This window comes from Natator depressus, chromosome 1 (assembly GCF_965152275.1).
Source record: "Natator depressus isolate rNatDep1 chromosome 1, rNatDep2.hap1, whole genome shotgun sequence".
NCBI classification, from domain to species: Eukaryota; Metazoa; Chordata; order Testudines; family Cheloniidae; genus Natator; species Natator depressus.
This window is the reverse complement of record NC_134234.1, coordinates 195,059,310-195,074,472: the sequence shown is the minus strand read 5'-3', so window position 1 is coordinate 195,074,472 and position 15,163 is coordinate 195,059,310. Positions and strand designations below refer to the sequence as shown.

At 41.5% G+C, this 15,163-nt stretch overlaps 2 protein-coding genes across 4 annotated transcripts in view; one reads left to right on the top strand and one right to left on the bottom strand.

The window, feature by feature from the left end:
* CMSS1 (cms1 ribosomal small subunit homolog) overlaps window positions 1–15,163 on the bottom strand; it is a 366,757-nt gene that overhangs the window by 265,914 nt on the left and 85,680 nt on the right. The gene's annotated exons all lie outside the window — the stretch shown is intronic.
* FILIP1L (filamin A interacting protein 1 like) overlaps window positions 1–15,163 on the top strand; it is a 286,102-nt gene that overhangs the window by 202,405 nt on the left and 68,534 nt on the right. The gene's annotated exons all lie outside the window — the stretch shown is intronic.

The following is a 15,163-nucleotide window of genomic DNA, read 5'->3' as shown; positions in this document are numbered from 1 at the left end:
GTACATTGGTCAAACTGGACAGTCTCTACGTAAAAGAATAAATGGACACAAATCAGATGTTAAGAATTATAACATTCATAAACCAGTCGGAGAACACTTCAATCTCTCTGGTCACGCAATCACAGACATGAGGGTCGCTATCTTAAAGCAAAGAAACTTCAAATCCAGACTCCAGCGAGAAACTGCTGAATTGGAATTCATTTGCAAATTGGATACTATTAATTTGGGCTTGAATAGAGACTGGGAGTGGCTAAGTCATTATGCAAGGTAGCCTATCTCCCCTTGTTTTTTTCCTACAAACCCCCCCCCCCCCCAAGACGTTCTGGTTAAACTTGGATTATTGCTGTGCACATTGTAAGATGAGCTATTGCCAGCAGGAGAGTGAGTTTGTGTGTGTGGTTTTTGGAGGGGGGTGTGTGTGTGTGGGGGGGGGGGTGGTGGTGAGAAAACCTGGATTAGTGCTGGAAATGACCCACCTTGATTATCATGCGCATTATAAAGAGAGGTTTCAAAGAGGGATGGGCTATTACCAGCAGGAGAGTGAGTTTGTATGTGTGTCTGGGGGGGGGGGGGGGGGAAGGGTGAGAAAACCTGGATTTGTGCTGGAAATGGCCCTCCTTGATGATCACTTTAGATAAGCTGTTACGAGCAGGACAGTGGGGCGGGAGGAAGTTTTGTTTCATGGTCTCTGTGTGTATATAATGTCTTCTGCAGTTTTCACAATATGCTATGCATCCGATGAAGTGAGCTGTAGCTCACGAAAGCTCATGCTCAAATAAACTGGTTAGTCTCTAAGATGCCACAAGTACTCCTTTTCTTTTTTCTTCTTACGAATACAGACTAACACGGCTGTTACTCTGAAACCTTCCTTTTAAAGGTCAACCTTTCTAAGTCCTCTAAAATTGACATGCTTAACTGGTTTCCTCTGAAATTTGGTGTGTGCCTCAGGAGGGTGCAGGTAGGGTTAGTGAACTAAATATAGGCCTATTTGAGCTATTGGTTGTGAAGATATAAACACCACCCCCCAAACAGCCATTTTTCAAAAAGTTTCTAGGCAGGGTTTTGGTTTTGTTTTGCTCAGAGCTCAAGATGAAACTATCACTGTGATGAGGGCCACATTGGTCTCACTCAGTCAAGTAAGGTAGTACATGGCATCCACTAAGTCTTTGGGGGACCCAAATTGTGAACATCATCTAAGAAAATGGTCACTTCTTCGCTCACACGGATGTGCAGGCTGGAAGGATGACAGCATGCCTGCACCAATAAAGAAAAAAAACAAACACGAGTGGGTTTCCATGACGCCACTTTAAGGTTGCCTGCGTAGAGTGACAGAGTTTGAGGCCAGAAGCGACCACCAGATCGTCTAGTTTGACCCTATCACAAGCCAAAGCCGCCACCACCACCCAGCATCCCCCTCCCCCCAACGACCGAAATTAGACCAAAGTATTACAGCCCACATGAAGTTTGACTATTATGTCCCACAGGCATAGAGGGGACTAAAGTGCACCAGTGCCCGAGGTTCCTGCAAAGGCAGGGAAATGACTAAGTGACATACACCCAGATGATCCTGGCCAGTGACCCACACCTCCAAGGAAGGCAAAAAAACCCAAAACCCTCCCACTATCATTGCCAATCTGACCTGGAGGAAAATTCCTTCCCGATCCCAAACATGGCCATCAGTTAGACCCAGAGCACATGGGCAAGAACCAGCCAACCAAGCACCTGAAAGAGAGTATACTAGGTACCACCTCAGATCTGGGTCCATCCCACCGAATGTCCCATCTCCAGCCATAGACATCCCTGATGCTTCAGAGGAGGGAGTTTAAAAAAGAAATAACACACACACAGAATACTTTTTCTGAGGGAGAGGCTGAGGGGGGAATCCCTTCCTGACCTCTGCAGGTAGCTGGCTGAAACCTTGAAGCATTAGCTTTTAGGAACATAAGACAAATGGGAAGTGAGCCCCATGTCACTGATGCCTGCCTGCCTGCCCCCCCACCACCACCACCACTCCAGCATCACAAGAAACCCAGTCGTACAATTGCACTCCTAAATTTGTTCCTCTCTCTTAAAACTAATTAAGCTGTTTGCCCCCACAACTCCCATCAGGAAGTTGCTCCAGAACCTTACCATTCGGTTGCTTGGAAATCTTATAATTTTCAGGCTGAATTTGTTCATGGCTAGTTTATAGCTATTTGTTCTCGTGCCAACATTGTCCTTTAGCTTAAATAGATCTTTACCATTCCCAGTATTTGCCCCTGGTGGTTTGAGGGTACGGGCTGATGCCACTGCCCTAGTGAACACCCCACCACTGACATTTCAAGTCTGAACCTTTGCATATCTGTGCAATAAAGATATAATAACTCATGTTGCTTGCTGCAAGTTGTCTGTGTTACAACATTTTTATTTTCTGGAGTGGTTTACTATGAACACAGTGGAATAGGCAGCAGCTAGCCTAAAAACAATTTGTGTTATACTGGGTGGGGAGGGGGAGGAGTGAGATAGGGAGTGGTGATATGGCTGCCAAGGTGTTGGGCAATAAAGATGGGTGGTACGCAAGCCTTGGGATTGGTTGTTTGAGAAAACATGTATTTTACTAGTCCCTGGGTGATCGTGCATGTGTGCGCACACAGGCTACTTCCTGATCTAAGGGCAGATTAATGTGGTGCTTCCAAAGACACATTGTAGAGGACATTTGAAACTGATAGTGTGGATAGGTTGGGTTGGGATTTTTTTTGTCCTTTAATAGTGTTGGATGGAATCCTGTGGGTGAAAGTGAATGGCGTGTGAAAGGAAGTGAAGAATTTGTACATTTCAGAAACTCTGGCGCTTACAGAGTAAAGGTATGTGTGGTTACTGGGGCATATAGAGGCATTGCTGAAAGAGAGCAGAGTTAAGGTTGCAAGGGCAACCTTATTTGTGCACTTCCAGGTTTTCAGAATTTTGAGTTTTCTTCAACTCAAAGCTCTGCACGGGGACAACATACCACCGAACAATCTTTAGCTCTGCAGTACCTCTGCTGTTTTTTCATTGAGTAAGACTGGGAGTGTTGCTCCATATACAGCACATTCTAATCTCAAAACGACTAAGGCATGAATGGCTGCAATAGGGTCTGTGACCGAAAGAAGAAGCCATGCATTTCTGGCTAATTGGCAAAATGTGGCACTAAAATTTCCAAATGGGCATTTGAAAAAACGTTGGATGTACAGAAAATCTTTAGTTCATTTCCTGGGATAGAAGAAGAGGGTGACAAAGCATTACCATGATTTTCCAAAGTAAGATGTTGTCAAGGGAAAGGTTATATGCGTGTCTGAGAAGGAAAAAAAATAATGTAGTTAAGATCTCTTCCTTGTAATAGAAATATTGAAGTATAGTGCTATAGTTAGTCTTATAACTTAACAAGCAGAGAAAAATGACCATGAGAATAGATAGCACAGGCCAATCATCAGTCAACCAGGCATTCAGTCTAAACTCGTAATTAAGTTTCCTATGACATAATATGAACTTTATGTCTTGGCTACAAAATCACTGGAGATTTTTATGTATATTATATACCCACCCACCCAAACGTTCTAATGGATTACATGTATGATTGAAGCTTTGTAGGAAAATGAATGCCACAATGCTTGTAACCTGTACTTAAAACAGCAGTTTTAAACACAGAAAAAACAAACACAAACAGGAAAAGGTAAAGTGAATTCTCAGCTCCAAATCTGCTGAAAACAAAGATTACAGTCAAGTTTTTTTAAAATAACCCCAAAATTTCCGTACATGAAAATGCAACTTTTCATGTGTCCACAAACATGTTGTTCCTTCAGTCTGTAATGTATACTGTGGATGACATCCAAAACAACGCCGCACACTCAGACAAGATAATACATAAATGTACTCAAAAGTGTGAAGATCAAGCAGAGTGACTAAGCTGAAATAGCAGTGCATAGTACTTTAACCATAGCCTGTCCCATCTTTCCAAAGTAAAGGCATAAAGACATATGATATGTGTACATGCAGAAATAGCCTCTTGGGTATTACAAAAATAGACAGACAGACAGACTGTCAGGATGTTCCATTTCAAAATACTATATTAGGGGAATGGATGGCTCACGGAATAGGAACTGGTACCGGAAGATGTATTAGATCACTTAATCTCGTCCCTGACAATGCAGGATTGCTCTCCAAAATACACTGTCTCACTGTCTACTGCTTTGTCCAGTCTTGTTTCAAATGTCCTAAGCTCTTTCACTCATTCCCCTGGACAAGTGTTCCTCACCATGTAAGTTATGTAGAAGGTTTTCTCCTCTATTATTCATCATAAATTTTCCTTTTCCTCTATTTCATCCCATTAATCCTAGTTAGAGCCCTTGTACTCTTTAAATATTTGTGGACAGTAATGTCTCCAATTTAGTCATTACTAAGCTAAGTTATACATTTTGGTCATCAGCTGAAATCAGTAGGCAATAAAAGGGAGTAACCTGTATGCAATGAGTTTGTTGTCTCAGTACACTTCCAAAAGTCCACCTCACTTGGGAACTCAGACACTCAGTACCTCGCAGAATCAAGGTTTAAAATTGACACACCTTTGTTGGCAGTCTGAGAAGAAAAGACAAGGAATGAAAAGGCAGGGAGACTGTACCATTCCTTTTACCCTAAACAATCAGGTCAAGGCTGAGAGAGAGAGAGGTGCATATCAAAGCTTGAATTGCTGATCCTCATGTGACAGTTCTATGGACAGAAGGCTTCAGTGTTCACAGCTGTCAATCCAGCACCTTTCAGCAACAATAAAATTCACTTTAAAGTGTAAAAGAAAAATTGCTGTGATAGTCTGAGTGTGATAGGCTGACAAATATAGAAAAGAAATCAAATATTTCTCCATAAAGAAGGCATATTTTTATTCTCCCAAGGGAAACTTTCAAAAAATTAGCTAGAAATACAGTTATTTTGCAAATGTCCAAATAGCTACCCAACCAGTTGGAATGAAAATTAAAAAATAGCAAACAGCAGAAACTGGATAGGAGAGTGCAAACAACAGGATCTCAAAATGCCCTTTGTTACAGGCAAAAAAAAAAAAAATCATTTTTTGTATAGATTGTACCATTACACGTCACATCTAACTTCCAGGCTCATAATCAGTTACATAGTACTATTGTCAGTCCTCCCTTCTCGCCTTCTGTGTTTGGCAAAAGGGCAAACTCATGGAATCCAGAAAAGTAATGGGCTAGCTAGATGGCATATCACAATGAGCTTTGATCATAGGATTGCCTTTGACAGCTTGTGCTTGCATTCTTGTATCCAAAATATTCTGTGCAACACAGAAGAATATTGATAGTGTCAGCTTGGAGACTGTCTAGTTGAGTTAAGTTATTATAAAAGGTCATTAGTGAGACTGCTCTTCAGAACAGTAATACTTTGTTTCTGTTTTGGGGATGGCTCTGAACATACATATCTTGGGCTAAATCCTGAAAGCTGCGGTACGCCTGTTACTCATGCTGACTTCAACAGGAGTTGCTGTTATTCAACATCTCTCAGCGTTTGGTCCATTACCTAACATGATAAAATTACTCAGCCACAGTATTTTGATTCAGCAACACATTCCGCCGAATCATGACGTCTTTACACAAGGCCTTACCCTGTAAGGCGCTAAATATGCTCAAACCCCACTAAAATCAATAGTTGAGGTCATCCGGCATCTTGCAGGAGGTGCTTGGCACCTCTCAGGATCAGTCCCTCACTCTTAACCAACTCCCATTGAGGTAAACAGGAGTTTTACATTAGCAAGGACTAAGAGAGGACTTCATGATTTGGCCCATGGAGAGTACTGTGAATCAGCAGTTGATTTGCTCTGTAACAGTTTGGTTAACAAGTTTCCTACAAATGCCCAGCAATAAGGAATTGGATCTTTGAGTAAAAACAAGATTCTTCAATAGAACTGGGGCAGTTCACTTTGGCATTTCTAACACCACCTTCCCACTGGTACTCAGGAAAACAGAGTACCTGGCTACTTTCTGTTCACAGCTTCTTTAAAGGTCAGATGTGAGCTAAGGGAACATGTCAGAGGCAGCTTCAATTAAAGCTAATGGAAAAACAAGACAACAGATATTTATTTCCAAGAAAAATATAACGGTATTAATAGACAGACTTTTTAATACATTTTAAGCTACCACTAGCCAAGCCGTTTCTGTGCATGAAATAGCAATGAGAGGCATTATGGAGCTTTTGCATTTTCCTCTGAAGCACTCACCATTGACCATTGGGAGGATACCACACTTGTTTTGGTGTAGCAATTCATGTCTTCCTGGGCCAAATCCCAAAGTACTTACTAAATATCTACACAGTCAAATGCCAACTGAAGTCAATGAGACTTTGCCTATGCAAAGAAGAGTGAATGGTGAATGAGGACCTAAGGATGGCATTCTAAAGAACACTGCTTTAAGTGAGTCATTTGCAGAGATGTAAGCCCTGCAAGGGATGTTCTGGAGAGTAGCCACCTCTAGAAAGAAGTTTTTGATAATTTGGTGCAAGCTAGCACATTCAACCGATACAAATATTTGTTCTTCAGTCACACCTTTATGAAGCACTACGAAAAGCATGATGTGGTAGGGAGGAATATTTTATTTCTGTCTTCCTCTGTGTTTTCCCAGAACCTATCACAACAGGACCCCAATCCTGCCTGGAGGCCTTTGGGCACTACTGCAACAAAAATATTTATTTGGTTTTGGGAAAGGTGCACCCATCTGATGCTCTTAGTCTAGGTGCATTAAAGACAACAACAAAACTTAAGAGACAAGTGATAAGTTACCAGCTCTCCTCTCTCTTCAAGCTGTCGAAAATGATGAATACAACCCTACTGAAATCCCATTACATCCAAATCTAATTGCTCCTTTCTTGAAAGGCTGGGAAAACAGATGTTCCTGCATCCAGATAGCAGAATAAAATCCACTAGGAACAGGAAAATTTTTCCAACTTCTCTTGCAAATGCCCCTGCTGCCCCATTTCAATTTGCATACAACAAAATACTTAGGATGTCAGGAGATTGGAAAACTGTTAGCAATGTACAGTAATCCGACATCTAAACTCATGACTAGTGAATTTCTTTTAAAGTCAAATGGCCTGATTTTCAGGGCTACACAGCACCTGCAACTCCCTTTCTAGCCAGTGAGTGCTCAGTAGTTCTGAAAAACCCAGTCATTTATTTAGATGCCCAGGTAGAGAATGAAGTGCTCATGTGAATATTGAACCTATATTTAATTTGGGGGACTATTAGAGAAGATCTCTCCACAACTGAAATCCTGAAAAGCCTTTTTTGTTTGTTTCAATAGTCTTGCCAGCAGAATTCTGAATTTACTTGCATTCTATCAGATGGGAGAGTGAGCCAGTTTGTCTTTAACTGGCTTTCTAACAAGAAAACTGAGAATTTTGATGACATATTTGGATAAACATGCTCACTGAATAAAGTTACTTCAGCTTCTCTCTCTCTTCAGTGTTCCATAAACCTCTGAAATCCTTATAGACAGGATGTAAGCTAACTTTAGCCAATACAAACTAAATAAACTTAATGAAAACTCAAAAGGACGTTGTAAACATGCTTGTCAAAGGCTTACTATTGGAATACAGTGCTACAGCCATAAAATCTGAGTTATTAATCACTAGTCAATCACACCTCTGACTGAAGCATCATGCCTGTGTAAATCATCTTCATTTCAGAACTAAATTTTCTCCTGATCTATGAATACACACTAACAGACAACACTGTAACTCTGACTGACAGAGTTTTGAGGGTTCACCCCAATGAAAGGAGACTGGAGATAATCACCTGTACATATGTCAGGATTTTTTTTAATGTGAAAGCCTGGCCTGGAAACAAGTGATGGTTGATATATCCTATTTCAGCTCCACATACAAGGGCAAACACTGCGCTAATTTATATCCTCAAGAATGCGGCCCAAGAAAGAGTGACTCGTTTGAAAGACCATGGTCCAAAAGAGAATGAAACAACAGGATTTTCATCACTCTTTGTCATTGTTGACATCAAACATCACACACCCAGTGTCCCATTTGTTGAGGAGAATATTTTGCAGAGTTCTAGTACTGATTTGCACGGGTTCCCACTCCTGTAAGTTTTGCTTTAATTTCAGATATGAAGAAACCGAAAACAAAACTCTAAACAGTCATGTTTCATCAGCTTTCATGTCTAAACCATATGACACTATAAATTTTGCATGAATTCAGTTTGAACCCACAAATCATCCCAGAGTTGCCAGACAGGCTCTCAAACTTAACAAATCATTAGAATTAACCTGGTCTGAATTTCATGTTTGTAACTCGTAGCTTAGACCTTAGTTTGTAACAACGTAGCTTAGACCTAATTACCGCAGGGTCCACACTATGCAATGACTCTCCCTACTCGTCTCGATCCGGTGGAGTACAGGAATCGATGGGAGAGTGATCTGCAATCGGTTTAGCAGGTCTTCACTAGACCCGCTAAATCGGCCACTGATGCATTGATCGCTGCTCATCGATCCCCCGGTAAGTGCAGACAAGCCCTCAGAGACCTTGGTTTTCTTAAATGAAGCATGCAATCCTGTGGTAGAGACTTCGGAACAGAGCTACAGTCCACCTCAGCATATATCAGCATTATAAATTAGTACTTGTATTTAGACTAGCTATGTTATCTGCATTACAGCATCACCCAGAGAAAGATAGTTACTCTAAAAAAAAATGCATATCAAAATAGTTATTTTCCTGACAAAGGAAAAAAACCTTGCTTACTTTAAATATGTAGTGCTAAGACAGTGCAGTTCTATTCGGAAAGGTTACTACATAAAAATGGCACCTCCGAACTCAACATTCCTCACTCTGGCACCTCCTTTTCTCTGTGTGTATTAATTTATATCTGCTGACTCAGTGACAAAAAATAAGGTTTTAGTGCTTTTAATTTCTGTAAGCCTTACAGCAGAATTAGTACAGCTAAAAAAGAAACACTGCTGGATTTGTGCACCAACAAAATTGTTTTCTCAGTTCCAGTCAGCTACCCCTGTGCAAACCCATTGAGACCGTACAAGTGTAATAGAGCAGAATCTTTTACTTCTATGAGGATGAACAAGGAGAGACCCAGCTTAACTCTCGGATCCCAGGCAGAGTTTTTGCAGGTCTTGAAGTTAGCAAACAACCCATCAGTAGTGACTTGATGAAAATCATTCAGGGGCAGTATGAATGGAAATTCCTTTCACACAGGAATTAGTTTCCAAGGAGAACTACACCAACTATTTGAAGGCATATAACGTCTCTAAATGCAGAAAAAAGTAGGGTGGGGTTTTTGAAACACCTTTGTGACTTGGCACAAGTCACACTGTTTTCAGTGGAGCTTGTACTGCTGAATCACTTAGGCACTTTTGAATATCCCACCCGTAAGTAATATGAGCCCATCCAAATGAAACCAAAAAGTCAGGAAACCTCATTCTTGTTGTAAGCTGCAGTTCTGCATTAAGTAATACTATTTTCATGAAGTTTAACATTCAATCGCCTGCCTTACCACATACGAGTAAAAGAGATAGCATCAAATATACCAGCCTCCTCGTTTCTGACGGTTTGAGACGGGGAGAGTTGTAGCAGCATCTAGATAATGAACTGTTTTACTTTTAAAAAAAAAAAAAAGAGCACGCTTTTTTAAAAAAAAGTAAACAAATAAAAAGGTGCAGTGAGGGAGTTAGGAGTAGGTGTGCCTTTCAAAAAAAATCTGTATTTTAAAAAAATATTTAACACCAGGTTTTTAAGCATTCAGGATCTACAACCAGGGTTGTATTTTAAAGCTCAGCTCCCATCTAGGAACCTAGCAGGTCCTACTGAGGGCAATACGAGCTGCTGAGTGCAAAGCTCACTGGAAAATCTGGCTCCTCATTTTAGGTGCCTACATGGGAGCTTAGCTCTTTTGAAAATTGGGCTATTAAAGATTATTTCTGGTAAAGTCACAATATAGGAGAGGTGGTTTAAAAAAAAAAAGGTAAGTCATCATAACTGTGGCAGAGTCATCTGAAAGTGGCAGAGATTGCTTCACAGGCCCTCTTCAACAAGAATCAGCAATGTGTGTAACCAGGCAAGAGACATACGTTGACACGTATAAACTCCCAAAACCTGCAACAGGGGCTGCTATGTACATCTTTTCCGTGAAGATCGTTCCTATGCTTAATAGCAATACAGCAATACAGACAGTGTGGGTAGGAATGCCCAGAGCCAGGATATTGGTGAACACAAGGGGCAGTCTACCTTGGAGCCGGAGGGTTAATTTCCAGCCCAGGAAGACAAACACATTAACTTTGATTGAGCAAACGTGCTAAAAATAGCAGTGTAGCTACAATGGCATGGGTGGCAGACAAGCCACACAAGTGCTTACCTATAATCTCAAACGGGACTGTATTCGGGCAGCTAGCCAGCGGTGCCACGGCTACACTGCTATCTTTAGCACACTCGCTGAACATGAGTGTGCATACATCTACCCAAACCGGAAATTACAACTCCAGTTGCAGGGTACATAGACCCTAAGACAGCTTTTGCAAAGTAAATTCATGCCCATTTGGAAAGCCGCACCACTTTCTTGTAATTGTCAGATTTCTGTCCTTATTCAGTAAGAAAATCTTCTTTAAGATGTCTTGTCTACTCAACTTTCCTAATTAGGCCACAGAAACAGATCAGGAAATAACTTGCTATGTGGCTGCAAGTCATCACCCGTCTCTATGCCTCAGTTTCTCCACATATTAAATGGGGATAATGATAAATAACTAAAATATCAGCATCGGAATATTCTATTACCTTTCACAAAATGCACCAGAACATTTAATATGAAAAACACACAAGATAAGGGCGTACACAGGAGTATAGGCAGTACAGATTATGGGGTATAATTAGCATACACATTACTGTTTACAAATTATATTTTTAATGAGTTTATTCCTTTTGGTCCATCTTTCCTCATATACTTCAGTTGTTAAATAATACATTAAACATTCTAGTTCTCTTAATTCTTTTATTCTTGCCATCATTTTTATACATGTTCTATACATGTTTTGCAACTGATGAAATACATTCATTGCCTACTGTCACAATAATTCTAAGCACGTATCTTTGCTGCATTTAAGTAAATCAGGCCATTTCTCTGACACCACAACAACAGGGACTGGGGAAGTAAGTTAACTGAATGACTCCCGAATCAATTTTTTATCATAGGCCTTTCAACTTGGGAAAATCCTAGAATCCTCTCAAGTGGGTCTTGTGGTAACAGGTTGCTAACGGGATTTATGTGACAAAAACCTCAAAGCAAACAGGAAATGTCACAGCAGGGATTCATGCACATCACAACTAACCAGAAACAAAACAGACACTTTCCCATAAAAGGTCCATGATTTTAATCCTAAAACTCTTTTTACATATGCTTACTTGGATGTTTCTGGTCTAATGGTTAGGGGCACACCACTGGGCCTCATAAGTCCCGGGCTCTGTTCCACACTTTGTCAGTGACCTTGGCAGCAACTTATTTAACCTCTCTCTGTCTCAGTTTCTCCATCTTTATGATAGGTATAATACTTACCTCAAAGGCAATATTATGCTGAAATAATTAGGAGCAAATTGTGCTGTGGGATATGTGCACCTCCCTTTGGCTTCAGTAGGAGTTACATATGCCCATTCAAGAGCAGAATTTGAGCCTCATTATTATTTAAACATAGAAATCTGGGAGGCACTTTACAGAATAGGCAAACATGACTTCTAACTGCCTAGGGCAGGGGTGGGCAAACGTTTTGGCCCAAGGGCCACATCTGGGTATCGAAATCGTATGGTGGAGTGCAGGAGGGGGTGTGGGCTCCAGTTGGGGCGGGGGCTCTGTGGTGGGTCCAGAAATGAGGAGTACAGTGTGCGGGAGGGGGCTCCGGGTTGGGGCAGGTGGTTGGGGTGTGTGTTGGGGGGGTGAGGGCTCTGGCTGGGGATGAGGGTTTGGGGTGCAGAAGGGTGCTCCAGGCTGGGATCAAGGGGTTCGGAGGACAGGAGGAGGATATGGGCTGGGGTAGGGGACTGGGGCATGGTAGGAGATCAGGGATGCAGGCTCTGGGCTGAGCTTACCTCAAGCAGCTCCCAGAAGCAGCAGCATGTCCCCCCCTGCTCTGGCTCCTACGCAGAGGCACAGCCAAGCAGCTCTGCTGCACGCTGCCCCATCTGCTGGCACTGCCCCTGCAGCTCCCATTGGCCACGGTTCCCGGCCAATAGGAGCTGCAGAGGTGGCACTTGGGGCAGGAGCAGCGTGCCGAGCCCCTTGGCTGCCCCTATGTGTAGGAGCCGGAGCAGGGTCGTGCTGCTGCTTCTGGGAGCTGCACGGAGCCACGGTATGCAAGAAGCAGGGCAAGCCCCCGACCCCGCTCCCCAACTGCAGTGCAGGAGCAGGGCAAGCCCCAGACCCTGCTCCCTGGTGGGAACTCGAGGGCCAAATTAAAATGTCTGAAGAGCCGGATGCAGCCCCCAGGCCATAGTTTGCCCACCCCTGGCCATGGGGATGAGGAAGAAACTTCCTCTGTGGTTTGGTTATTACACGTTTTTCTATTATGGGACTTCTTGCACCTTCCTCTGAAGCATCTGGTAGTGACCATACCCCGTGACAAGATACTAAACTAGGTGGGACTACCTGTCTGATCCATTATGGCAATTACAATGTTCCAGTCTATAACATACCTATCTTCTCTGCACCTCTACACCCTGAAGTTCTTGCCTTCTCCTTCACTTTAGTTGATTCCACAGTCAAATCCTCAACTCCATTCTCTCCAACACCTCTGCCTCCAATACACATGCTCACAACACACTGCTCCTCCCTCTGACACCCACCCCACCCCATCCAGCCTTGGCTGACATTTCACCTTTGCTTCCTTCTCTCATTTCAGGGGCCTCAGTCTTCCTCAACTTCAATGCTATCATCTTGTAAAACAGTTCTGCCTTTCCTCCCTCACTGAGGTCTACACCTAAGGCCCTGGTGCTCGATTGATGCCTCTGACTCCCTTCTCAAGTCCCAGCTGCCCGCACGTCCCTTTTCCAATTAGTATATTGCAAAGGAAGCACCAAGGTGACACATTAACAGCCAGGATGTCTGTTAAACAATAAAAGGGAGGAAAATCAAAAGATGACTCAAGCTGAGAACAGGGGTGCTGGGGATAATGGTGGTGATGTCCATAATAAGGTAGGGGGAAAAAGAACAGAGAACCATGGCAGGTAAAATAAAAAGCTTGAGTTGTTGTCCATATTGAGCCTGAGTTGGTGATAAGGGCCACACTACGGCCGCACAGGAAAACACACCGGAGAGATAGTTCCATATGGAACAGGATGGAGTGGTCCTGTTTGGAGAGAGACTTGTGAATCATCAGCATGGAGAAGTTAGTTGAATTTGTGCACATGGATTAGGTTGCCCAGGGATAAGATATAGAGGGAAAGCAAAGGGACCATTGACGGAGCCCTGAGGGACCCTGAGAGAGAAATAACAGGGAGGACTGGACGCTGCAAAAGTATCCAGGAGGATGTGGAAGAGAGGTTAGGTCTCCCAGTGCACCTCATTTTCTGTGTGTCTCTTTTAAAATGTAAGCTTTGTCTTTTGTGTCTCTTATGCAGCTCCAAGTGCATGTTATTGGCACTTATCCAATCACATTTATAATAAGGTCCCTGCCATAAGCTTACAATCTAAATAATGTTCGGACTTTAGTACTTTATGAAGAACTGTGATATCTTTGGATGAAAGGTGCTCTCTCTCACTCCCTCTCTGAAGTATTATTACTGCACAGCAGATCATTGTGCCCATATAGCAGACATGTTAGTTCTTTTCACATGGAATAAATATACCTTTTGGAAAGATCACACATTTGAAAAAGCAAAATCCTAAAAGTAACTGGAAGATACACAGTTTATACACACCTACTAACTTTCATTCACTATTCTGTTGTCAAGAACAAATGGAGCTGGGTTGGCAGACACTCTGTGTAGGCAGGCACTCTGTGTAGGCAGGCTGAATTATTTCTCACAAGGCTCCACTTGGCAGTAAAAGATTGAAAACAGTTAGGAAATTGGTGCTAAAGCCAAAACAATTTAAACTAAGAGTAAAAGAAAAATATCTTCCCAAAATTACTACTTTCTGTTCTCCATATTCAAAGTCAATATTTTTATTTATAAACAAGGGAAAATATTGAAACACATCCAGTCTAAAGGTGGCTGTATTTTTTTAATCACTTGGCTAAGTATAGAGTTACAAAAATTGTTTATGTTAAGAACCTGAGTTTTGTTTGAATGTTTAGTTTAAAAATACCTACAGCCAAGATGCTAGTAAAGGAAACTGTGTATTATCATTGTCAGTGTAAATTACAGGTCTTGCATTGCCTTAATCCTTTGCAATGAGATGCTGGCAAAAAGCCAAACAAAAGTGCATAATTTAAAACACTCAATCACTTACATTCTGAGGCATTTGGTTAGTGTTTAATAGCTTCTCAAGGGACAGGGAAATTACTAAAGTGCATTGTTTTGACATGAGCTAAAATGAGTCATCTCTCGTCACTACATTTTTGAGGATTTAGGATTAATTTTGAGATGAACTTAAAATTATATTATAGTAAAATTTATATATATATATATATATAAAATATATATGTGTACATACACACACACTAGACAAAATTCATTTTGCTAAACAGTTTTGCAAAGAAAATATTCTTTATTTCATTGCAGCTTTAAACTGGAATCTGTGTGTTTAGGAGGCTTTCTATAGACATTTTATCTACCTTCTTTATACCATCTTGTTACTTTACACAGTTTTATCAGAGGGGACATGACAAAAGCATATAAATAATGAATGTATACAGAAGGTAGATAAGTAGCTTCTGTTCTTCTTTATAACACAAGACATTCAATTAAATTAAAAGGTGGCAAATTACAAACAAAAAATATTTTTTCACACAATTTCATGCATATTTCAACTGTGAAACTCATGGTCACAGGAGATTGTTGAGGCCAAGAATTTAGTAAGATTCAAAAATGGACCTGACATCTATAGGATAGCAAGAATACCCGGAGTTACAGCCGTTAACAGAAAAATTTTCGTTCTTCAGGGCTTTGGCCAATATCTATTAGAGATCAAAATGAGACTTAATGTGGG